Raw genomic sequence first — 11,503 nt, 5'->3', positions numbered from 1 at the left:
CGCCGTACCATACTTAACTGTTAACTTATATACCTATGAGATACCCGGTCTTAGGGATGGCTAACTCCTTCGATCTCCACTGAGTTGGGTATATCTGCCTTACGTGTGGAATGATCTCCAATGCACTTTCATATTGGACGAATAGGTGCCTCTGTTTAGGACATTTCAGACGGCAGTTAAGGGACCTTTTTACTGAAGAATGTGTCTTTTATGACTGTGTTTTGCTTTTCATGTATTGTTGTGTAAGATAATGTGTATTTTAATAGTTAAATTTTATTTTGATGTGTATTGCTGTGTATAATAATGTGTATTTTAATGTGTATATTGTATTCTGATGTGTATGGTTGTGTATAATAATGTGTATTTTAATGTGTATATTGTATTCTGATGTGTATGGTTGTGTATTTTAATGTGTATATTGTATTCTGATGTGATTTGTTGTGTATAATAATGTATATTTTAATGTGTATATTGTATTCTGATGTCTATTGTTGTGTATAATAATGTCTATTTTAATGTGTATATTGTATTCTGATGTGTATGGTTGTGTATAATGATGTGTATTTTAACGTGTATATTGTATTTTGGTGTGATTTGTTGTGTATAATAATGTTTATTTTAATGTGTATATTGTATTTTGATGTGATTTGCTGTGTATAATAATGTGTATTTTCATGTGTATATTGTATTTTGATGTGATTTGTTGTGCTAGACCGGTATGTCATCAGAAGAGACCTTGGTCTCAGCATTGACTTCCTGTAAAAAGAAAGATGACATAAAAACGCTCCAAGTTGACAATGAAAGTTGTACATGGAATCTGCTTTGGGGATTGCATGCTCTGCCTCGGCTAAATAAACATATTGGGAGATGCACTGAACTTGACCAAAACTCATCAACACCAAACCACAGCTTGTGAATGTCAACGTAACTCTAAAGAGCACACATTTCTCAACACTAATATGAAAACGTTCCATTCCAAATAAGGAACAGAACTGAAGTGCAAAAGTGCCTAAAACACAAGCCACACATTGTGTCTGTGACATACAAGCATGTTAACCCTTGCAAGGCTACCGGCACAGACGTGTGCAGACCAGCAGGCTGGAGTGTTTATGGACATATTCAATCTCTCCCAGTCAGTTTTCACCACTTGCTTTAACCCTAACGTTGATGTCCGCGCCGCCACGGACACCCCGTGGACAAATACCCGTAACATCCGTCACTTTAAGCTAGAGATACACTTCCACATCTGCAGTGAAAGGTGACACAGCTAGAGCAGTGTTTGTCAGACCATGATACATCCCGAAAATCCGTCTTCTCACAAAATGGTCTGTAGCATCTGTAGTGTATTCAAGGTTTAAAAAGACTTCTAATCAACCCCCTACAAAAATGTCCATTTAATTATAATCTACACATTTCCTGTTGCTGCAGGATTAAGATACAACATCTGTAGCCCCGTCACAAATGTTCAAGCAACACTATAAAACAAGCTCGGGTATTACACAGATCGTTAAATGCTTTGATTAATGACTGTTTGTTCTCCAAAGCCATCATGTCATTGTGCAACCCTGTGTGTTATACACAAGTTGACTCATTCTGCAGTATACAAACTGGCCCACAGTAATGGGAGTTGCCCAGTGTTGTGGTCTGCTCAGAGTACTGACATTATTCTGCCTGGGATGGAATGGTTTGGGATGGGGGGGTATGCATGCTGCCCTTTCCTGCTAACTAGGCAGACTGGGAGAGAAAGTCAACTGGAGGAGCCTGACTGAAAACTGTACTTAGGGGCTGCGGTATTGTGAGCTGCCTGAGAGCGACTGAACTGAAGGAGGAGGAGAGGAAGGAGAGACGGAGGAGAAGGCAGACATCTCAGGGGTCGGTCGGCGCGTTGGGAGCACACCTTATAATTATCCACATCCGCTCTGTCAGAGGAGGCCCATAGAATGGACAGATCCACCAGAGAGAGAGGGAGAGCAAGAGAGAGGTCTCTGTGGAACTCGACGGGGGTTATTATGGGTTAGCTCTACTCCAGACTGCGTTGAGTTGGAGTGCGGTTCCATGCCGAGAGAGAGTGTCTATTTTGAATGGTTCCGAGTGAATTCCGAGGGCGGGCTAGTCTCTTCCCTCTATTACAGTTCCACCCATCCGAAACAGGTCACTGCGGGATGACCGGGGTCTTCATTAAGAGGTTAAAGGGCCCAGTAATTACCCCCAGAGGAGAGTAACTATCAGGTTGTTTAACAAGCCTTTTAATATTCCCCCAAGCTCCGCGAGAGATGTGTGTCTTTTTTACAATCACAATAGTTTTATGAGTCCCATCTCTCATGTTGCAATGGTTCATCTCACGTTCACTGTCTTGGTCTGTCTTGCATTCTCTCTCTCTCTCTCTCTCTCTCTCTCTCTCTCTCTCTCTCTCTCTCTCTCTCTCTCTCTCTCTCTCTCTCTATTTCTCTCTCTATTTCTCTCTCTATTTCTTCTCTCTCTCTCTCTATTTCTCTCTATCTTCTCTCTCTCTATTTCTCTCTCTATTTCTCTCTCTCTCTCTCTCTCTCTCTATTCTCTATCTCTATTTCTCTCTCTCTCTCTCTCTCTCTCTCTCTCTCTCTCTCTCTCTCTCTCTCACTCTATTTCTCTCTCTCTTCTCTCTCTATTTCTCTCTCTCTCTCTCGCACACATTCTCTCTCCCTCTCTCTCTCTCTCTCTCTCTTTCACCCACGGCCATGTGGCTTTGCACGACACCAACTCCATCATCTAGTTTGCTGACGACACCACGGTTGTAGGCCTGATAACCAACAACGACGAGTCAGCCTATGGGGAGAAGGTAAGTGAAGTGGCATTGTGATGCCAGGACAACAACCTCTCCCTCAACATCAGCAAAACAAAGGAGTTGATTGTTGACTTCAGGAAGCACAGGAAGGAACACGCCCGATCCACATCAATGGGACTTCAGTAGAGAGTCAGCAGTTTTAAGTTCCTTGGCATCTACATCACCGCGGACTTGACAAGGACCAGTAACACCACCACTCCTGTCAAGAGGGAGCAACAGCGTCTCTACTTCCTAAGGCTAAATTTGACACCTCTCCAAATACTACCACTGCATCATCGAGAGCATCCTGACCGGTTGCATCCCAGCCTGGTAGAGGATTTCTCCGTCCATGATTGTAAGGCCCTCCACTGGGGCCGTGTTCCCACTCATCCAGGACATCTAATGAAACGGTGTCTGAGCAAGGCATGCAGCAGCATCATCAAGGACCCCACACACACCCCAGCTTTGAGTTGTTCACTCTATTACCAACAGGCTCAGAGACAGTTTCTATCTACAAGCCATCAGACTGCTGAACACTTGAACTGGACTGTCCACCTGTACTGACTCTCTTGCACCTTATCACTCACTCACTCACTCACTCACTCACTCACTCACTCACTCACTCACTCACTCACTCACTCACTCACACATCTACACCCATCACAATTGCTGCTACCAGACTCTTATTCACTAGTTCTAATACTGCACAATTTAAAGACTTGCTCCCACATCCCCCTTTATCTGATACATGTGTAAATATTGGACTATAAATTGTGCCTTCCTGTATTATGCTTACGCTAAAATGTTTATTCTTATATTTATTGTTTCTTATTGGTGTTGCGTTGTCGAGAGAAACCTGCAAGTAAGCTTTTTGTTAGACAGTGTATATGATGTGTATCCTGTATATACACTATATATACAAAAGTATGTGGACACACCTTAAAATTGTTGAATCCGGCTATTTCATCCACACCTGTTGCTGACAGGTGTATAAAATTGAGCACACAGCCATGCACACTCCATAGACAAACATTGGCAGTAGAATGGCCTTATTCAAGAGCTCAAGAGCTCAGTGACTTTCAACGTGGCATTGTTATAGGATGCCACCTTTGCAACAAGTCAGTTCGTCAAATTTCTGCCCTGTTCGAGCTGCCCCAGTCAACTGTTAGTGCTGTGAAGTGGAAACACCTAGGAGCAACAACGGCTCAGCCGCGAAGTGGTAGGCCACATAAGCTCACAGAACGGGACCGCCGAGTGCTGAAGCACGTAAAAATCGTCTGTCCTAGGTTGCAACACTCAGTACTGAGTTCCAAACTGCCTCTAGAAGCATCGCCAGCACAATAACTGTTCTTCGGGAGCTTCATGAAATGGGTTTCCATGGCTGAGCAGCCGCGCACAAGCCTAAAATGTGCAATACCAGGCGGAATGGGTCTGGGGCTATTTTTCATGGTTTGGGCTAGGCCCCTTACTTCGAGTGAAGGGAAATCTCAACCCTACAGCATGCAATGACATTCTAGACAATTATGTGCTTCTGACTTTGTGGCAGTTTGGGGAAGGCCCTTTCCGGTTTCAGCATTGCAATGCCCCTGTGCAAAAGGTCCATACAGAAATGGTTTGTCGAGATCGGTGTGGAAGAACTTGACTACCCTGCTCAGAGCCCTGACCTCAACCCCATCAAACAACTTTGGGATGAATTGGAAAGCAAATTGCGAGCAAGGACAAATCGTCCCCACAGCATTGTTCCAACAGCTAGTAGAAAGCCTTCCCAGGAGAGTGGAGGGGAGAGGACCAATTCCATATTAATGCCCATGATTTTGGAATGAGATGTTTGACGAGCATGTCCACTTACTTTTGGTCATGTAGTCTATGACTAATAAAACATGAAACTTGTGTGTGCTTGTTGTAACCTGCAGGGGTCAGTGTTTCCCAGGTTGAATACTACTGGGATGACCGTAATACAGTACAGTATGTCCAGGTTGCACTGCTGTGTGAAAGACAATGCTGTAATAACCTATACCTTGATCTGCGTTAGAGCATAATCCATTCAATGACATTGAGCATTAGAATTCATATTTGGCTAACTTTGACTTGCTTTGTCTCATGATCCATTCAATGCTTGGGACTAGTTGCGGTCTATCGACAATCTAAGCGACAACGTTATTTAATAAACTATAAACGATTACCTTAACATAGACTTAACTCCAGTTACTTGCGGGAAAGAAGAAAATAATTAACTCTGATCATTACTCTGGTCTTCTGAGGACAGATCCTTCACTGGGAATGTCTCCCTGACTGACCCCACAGGGAAATCATTCACTCTGGACTCGCTTCGCCAGCCTTCACAGGAGAAAGGTCACTCAATGTGCTTTAGTTTTTCTGTTCTTATTTTCCTGCACAAACTGCTCATTCCGCATTTGTTTGACTGTCCTTCCCGGGGACACAAACTGCTGTCCTGCACTTGTCTGAATGTCCCTCCTTGGGGAAAGAGCTCTCCTCTCGCTGGATGATCCTTCTCCTGGGAAAATGTTTACTCTGTGCTCGTTTGACTGTCCTTCACTGGAGAATTCCTCCTCGTCGTTTATTTGACTTAATTGCTATGCCAGATTCACAGAGGGAGAGAGAATGAATGGTACAACACTTAACAACCAGTCTCTCTCCCGCCTAGTCTACTGTAAGTCTGCCAGCACCCTTCATTAAAGCAACGCTTCCCTCCCTCTCTCATCTCCTCCTTCCCCTCTTCGCTCTCCCCCTCTTCCCTCTCTCCCTCTCTCCCTCTCCCCCTCTTCCCTCTCTCCCTCTTCCCTCTCTCCCTCTCCCCCTCTTCCCTCTCCCCCTCTTCCCTCTCTCCCTCTTCCCTCTCTCCCTCTCTCCATTAGCCAACGTGTGGGTGTGAACAGAAAGGTTTCAGTCGACAGGCATCAAGAGAGCCATCCAACACCTGTGGGCCCCTCTACCTCTGAGACAAACACATGTACACACACACACACACACACACACACACACACACACACACACACACACACACACACACACACACACACACACACACACACACACACACACACACACACACACACACACACACACACACACACACACACACACACACACACACACTCATGAGTATGAGCATACACAAGAGCACACGCACACACTGCTCACAAACACACTGCGCACAAACACACTCACGCACACACACAGACACGCACACACACTCGTCATCACATTCAGCCAGGTGTCTAATTATCTGTGTCTGTGTCAGATCTGACACATCCCACCCCGGCTGAATACACACATGCCACTTTCAGTCTGAAGAGGAAATCACTGGAGGGATGGTGTTGAGTCGTCACACACACCAAGCTGCAGCAAGAACGTTAAAGACAGACAGAGCGACAGCTTTGATGTGCTTTGGTTGGTCTGACTACACATTTCAATCACCCACTGTATACAATGCAGTTCAGCTTCGTATCACCTAATGACACCTTTCATCAATGACACATCTTTCCCCCCTTGTCAGACAGCAACATGGCGTCCTGTCAGAAAAACAAGTGAGGCAGATCACAGAAGACCAGTATTGCTGTTCTAGTCAACTGACAGATGGCTTAATCTTGGGAACCGTTTTAATGAAGAGAAACACATTTTCCCATGATGCCTCTGGGCTATTCCTGGTGTAGATTGTTACCTCGGAAGGATGTGACGCGGTGGCGGTGCAGGTGGAGCTGAGTTTTACGGCGGTTTTTACAGCACACTACTTGACCCTTGACTGCACAGAGAAACATCTTCAACATAGTGCCCCCTAGAGACAGAGCAGGGTGTTACAGGACACTCCACTAATAAGAGCATGTATACATCCGGTAGAGCCATATAACGGTAGCCCAGTGGTTGAGTGTTGGGCCAGTAACTGAAAAGTCACTGGTTTGAATCCCAGAGCCAACTAAGTGAACCATATATTGATGTGCCCTTGTGCAAGGCACTTAACCCTAAGTGTGCCGGTATGTCGCTTTGTATAAGAGCGTCTGCTAAATGTATACTTTGATTAAGAAAACTGCTGATAAATGTGATTTATTCTCTGATTAAAAATAATGTTATGTCAAGTTCATACAGGCCTTGCTGTGCACAAGTTAAATCTAAACTTCTCTCATTGGAATAAAATTAACGTGACACTCATTTCAAAGCAGTAACACCCCTCTAAACCAGAAGCACTCTTTTCCTCAACAACCTAACCTTATTCCCAGCCTGAAAAAAGGACAAATTGCCCATATTTGTAAATTTTAGGAATGTATATTTTTTTAAAGGAGATGAAGAGAGAGAGAGAGAGAGAGAGAGAGAGAGAGAGAGAGAGAGAGAGAGAGAGAGAGAGAGAGAGAGAGAGAGAGAGAGAGAGAGAGAGAGAGAGAGAGAGAGAAGAGAGAGAGAGAGAGAGAGAGAGAAAATGGAGATACCACACAGCTCTCTAGCCATGTACTTTTGGTCATGTTTTGGACAAGGAACCGCAACAGCTCGCCTCTCAGACGACCGACATTAAACGAAACGTCCCAAAATATGCCAAAAATGTCTGTGGTTTATTTTAGCCCCGAGATGAAAGGTCTGCCATTACAAAGAGCTTGATTTAGTCTAGGGTGTGAGAGAGAAAGGAGAGAGCCGGCTCTGAGGTCTCTCCACAGTCTTCTACCTCAAAATAACACAGAGGGAAGGCAGAATAACATGTTGACTCGCCCGACAAAAGCTCACAGGAGCACCGTATGAACGGTACCCAGCCAGATGTGTGAGTGATGAGTGATACACTCACCTGGGTGGAGTCCATAGCGGACCTTATTCTATATCATAGAGACATCATGCCGGTCATGAATATTCTGTAGCGCTGTGCCCTGAACAACCCTCTGAATCCAGGGCATATCTTTTCCATATGCAGTATATCTGGTAAAACAGTACGATGTGTGTGTGTGCATGCAGACCTTCTCCTAAGCAGAAGCAGAAGTACTTGTTGACTTTGGAGAATAGCTGGTAAATCGATTTTGGGGTTACTGAGAACTAGGGAGACCGGATTAACCCCGTAAAGTGTGTGTGTACAGAATTTGCATGTCCGTTCGTGTCTATGCGTACATTGTGTGTGTGTGTGTGTGTGTGTGTGTGTGTGTGTGTGTGTGTGTGTGTGTGTGTGTGTGTGTGTGTGTGTGTGTGTGTGTGTGTGTGTGTGTGTGTGTGTGTGTGTGTGTGTGTGTGTGTGTGTGTGTGTGTGTGTGTGTGTGTGTGTGTGTGTGTGTGTGTGTGTGTGTGTGTGTGTGTGTGTGTGTGTATTTATGTGTTTCACGGCAGTGCAGCGGTAGTTCTGAAGGGGACAGTGGACGGGGAAAATGAATGCGAGGGCCAATACATACATTTAACCAAGTCCCCTGTCCGCATATGGAAACAATCTGACCGTAAGGAGAATACAATCTAAGGCTAAGGAGAAATCATTATTCTAAGTGGGAGAGAGAGAAATAAAGAGAGGGGAAGCAGGAGAGAGAGAGAGAGAGCGAGAGAGCGAGAGAGAAAGAGAGAGAGAGAGAGAGAGAAAGAGAGAGAGAGAGAGAGAGATAGAGAGAAAGAGAGAGAGAGAGAGAGAGAGAGAGAGAGAGAGAGAGAGAGAGAGAGAGAGAGAGAGAGAGAGAGAGAGAGAGAGAGAGAGAGAGAGAGAGAGAGAGAGAGAGAGAGAGAGAGAGAGAGAGAGAGAGAGAGAGAGAGAAAAGATTGAGAGAATTGAACAATTAAAGATAAATTGTTGAGATACGTAGATAGAGGAGCAGACAGAGGGGAAGATACACCGAAGAGTGAGAGGCAAAGAAAGAAAGAAAGAAATAAAGAAAGGAGAGAGTGCACACAAAGAGGATGAGTAACTCAGACAGCACACATAATTTCTCCTGGAGCCATGCTGGCGGCTGTAGCAGAACCAGAGAAAGAACCAGGGAGGCAGGGGGCAGAGAGAACATTCACACTTACCCCTGTAGGAGAGCTTTAACCTGGGGACGCTGTGCTTGGGCTCCCCTGCCCCGGCACCACCGCCCCGCAGAACAGCAGCAACAGTACAATCCCAGGTAGGTAATCCATGGTGCTGGAGCGCTGGCCTCCAGCCCAAGGGGGGCACACACCCCACACTTCCCCAGAGAAGAGTGTCTCCCAGCCAGGTATGCAGAGACCTAGCAGTCCCTCCCTTCCCTTCCTCCTCTTGCAGCTAGAGAAGATCCACAAACCCAGGAGGGGGTTTCTGGCAGGGGGGATACAATCCTTGGTTTCAATCCCGATTCAGAGCACCGATTTGGGGAAATTCAGCAGCGCAAGGGGGTATTACATGGCTCCCTGTGTGGAGGTCCGGGGTGGTAAACCCTCTGTGCTGTTCATATGTCCCCCTGGTAAGGGTAGGGTGATGGGGGTCCGGTGGGAAGTGTGAGGCTCGAGCTGGTTGAGGAAGAATTCTGATTGAAATATTGAAGAGGTATCCAGCAGAGATACTGCTAATATAGATCTCTCTTCTGCTCTGCTCTCCTCTCTTCTCTTCAGTCTCTCTCTCTCTCCGCAGTCACTCACTACTAGCCTCCAATCCTGTCCACGGCTCCGCCAGACAGAGAGGGAGAGAGAGAGAGAGCTACACCATCCACAGGAGGGGAGGGAGAGCAGCTGAGCGAGAGAGAGGGGGAGTGTGTATGAGAGAGAGGGGGGAGGGAGTGAACTGAGCAACGTTGAAGTACTGTGAAATAGAAGAGAATCCTGTGCACATGGTTCCGTCTTCCTCTATTCTCTCTCTTCTGTTTTTCTTTCCTTCTGCAGTCCCTGGTCAGCCCCAGCACCCTTACTCTAGAGGTGTGACACATTAACAGACTCACACATGCTTACCCTCTTCTCTACCCCATGCAGTTACAGACAAACTGCATAGCATGCAACTCAGCAGGTAATCTCTGGTCAAACCTGGTTTCAAAATGAACACCATATAATATGCATTTATCTAACGCCCTATCCAATGAAAAGCAGTGAGCTGGCATTCAGGATTAGTTAAACATGTATATTGTTCCTGGAAAGGCATGCTTCAGTGAATACATGTTTGTTGTGCTGCCCTTCTATGGCGAGCAGGAGTCCAAAACACATCAATTTCACAGCAAATAAAGAATGACGTTTGTTTTTTGACTTTTCCAACAAACCAGGAAAAACGGGTTTGATTGAATGTCTCAGACGAGAAACCTGGCCCATAAGGAAATGTGAAAACATGGCTTTCTAGTAAAGCAGGTATGTGAGAGATCCTGTCACTGCTAAAGTCATTCTATAGTAAACCTGGTCTGGGTCTGTGGCATTCCCCTTCCCCAACTCTCCACCCCTCTGCCCCTGCAGGTGTGACCCCCTCTGTTTCTTCTCATGGTTTGTGACGGCAGGCAGCTAACAGCACTGAGGTGACGGTGATAAAAGCTGTGATAAACACAAGCATTTATGTGTCAGCTCACACACCTCAACACCACTGCAACAGTCACAGAACAAAAACACAACCTGGCAGTAGATACTGCATGACTATAGTGTGTGGGGGGAGGGTGTGTGTGTGTGTGTGTGTGTGTGTACTGGTGTTTCTGTCCGTGCCTGTGCACCATCATATTCTCAACACTCCCAACAATGCTTTTTCCCTCTTAACAACTCCACAGAATGTGTGTGCACGTATGTGTTCCCAAGTGTCTGTCTGTCTGTCTGTCTGTCTGTCTGTCTGTCTGTCTGTCTGTCTGTCTGTCTGTCTGTCTGTCTCTGTCTGTCTGTCTGTCTGTCTGTCTGTCTGTCTGTCTGTCTGTCTGTCTGTCTGTCTGTCTGTCTGTCTGTCTGTCTGTCTGTCTGTCTGTCTGTCTGTCTGTCTGTCTGTCTGTCTGTGTGTGTGTGTGTCTGTGTGTGTGTGTGTGTGTGTGTGTGTGTGTGTGTGTGTGTGTGTGTGTGTGTGTGTGTGTGTGTGTGTGTGTGTGTGTGTGTGTGTGTGTGTGTGTGTGTGTGTGTGTGTGTGTGTGTGTGTGTGTGTGTGTGTGTGTGTGTGTGTGCGTGCGTGCGTGCTGTGTGTGTACGTACGTACTTGTACCCGAGTGTGTATGTGTATATGTGCACTCCCACTCCCTCATACATCATCACCCCTTTAGTCTAAACAGGCTTTTTAGATGTTTACCCACAACAAAGAATGTGCAGATAGACATGAAAGGATCTCTCTCTCTCTCTCTCTCTCTCTCTCTCTCTCTCTCTCTCTCTCTCTCTCTCTCTCTCTCTCTCTCTCTCTCTCTCTCTGTGTATCTGATCTATTGTGGGGATTAATACCTGTATTAAATACCTGTATTAATCCCCACTGGGAGCAGGGAGGCGAGATATGCCGCAACACGCCTAGACAGCCCACCCTTTAGGAGATGCTGCCGGCAGCAGCAACAGGGCCCATCGCCACCAATCTATTTGTGATGCCTTGGGCAGGAAGGGAGCGCTGTGCTGCTGAGTAAGGACGTCTTAATAAATCGTGACATGTTGTTGACCGCATAATGAGCAGTCATTGACAAGGAGCTTCCAGAAGCTTTCAGAACCTGCCAGGTAAGAATAGAAGAGAGACACCCTATACCCCGGAGTGGAGGTACAGAAATACAGGGATGGATCCTATACCCCGGTGTGGAGGTACAGTAATACAGGGATGGATCCTATACCCCGGTGTGGAGGTACAGTAAT

The 11,503-nt window shown here is 46.0% G+C and overlaps 1 protein-coding gene and 1 pseudogene across 1 annotated transcript in view; one reads left to right on the top strand and one right to left on the bottom strand.

Annotated features, from left to right (window-relative positions):
• The window catches only part of LOC124019863 (semaphorin-3aa-like), a 76,143-nt gene extending 66,601 nt beyond the window's left edge, over nt 1-9,542 (bottom strand). The window contains exon 1 of the mRNA XM_046335304.1: nt 8,783-9,542. The gene's annotated coding sequence lies outside the window, so the exon portion shown is untranslated. The remainder of the gene's footprint in view (nt 1-8,782) is intronic.
• The window catches only part of LOC124019861, a 38,747-nt pseudogene continuing 36,132 nt past the window's right edge, over nt 8,889-11,503 (top strand).

Source organism: Oncorhynchus gorbuscha, unplaced genomic scaffold, assembly GCF_021184085.1.
Source record: "Oncorhynchus gorbuscha isolate QuinsamMale2020 ecotype Even-year unplaced genomic scaffold, OgorEven_v1.0 Un_scaffold_700, whole genome shotgun sequence".
NCBI lineage: Eukaryota > Metazoa > Chordata > Actinopteri > Salmoniformes > Salmonidae > Oncorhynchus > Oncorhynchus gorbuscha.
The sequence above is the reverse complement of the archived record's forward strand: the minus strand, read 5'-3'. Positions and strand labels throughout refer to the sequence as shown.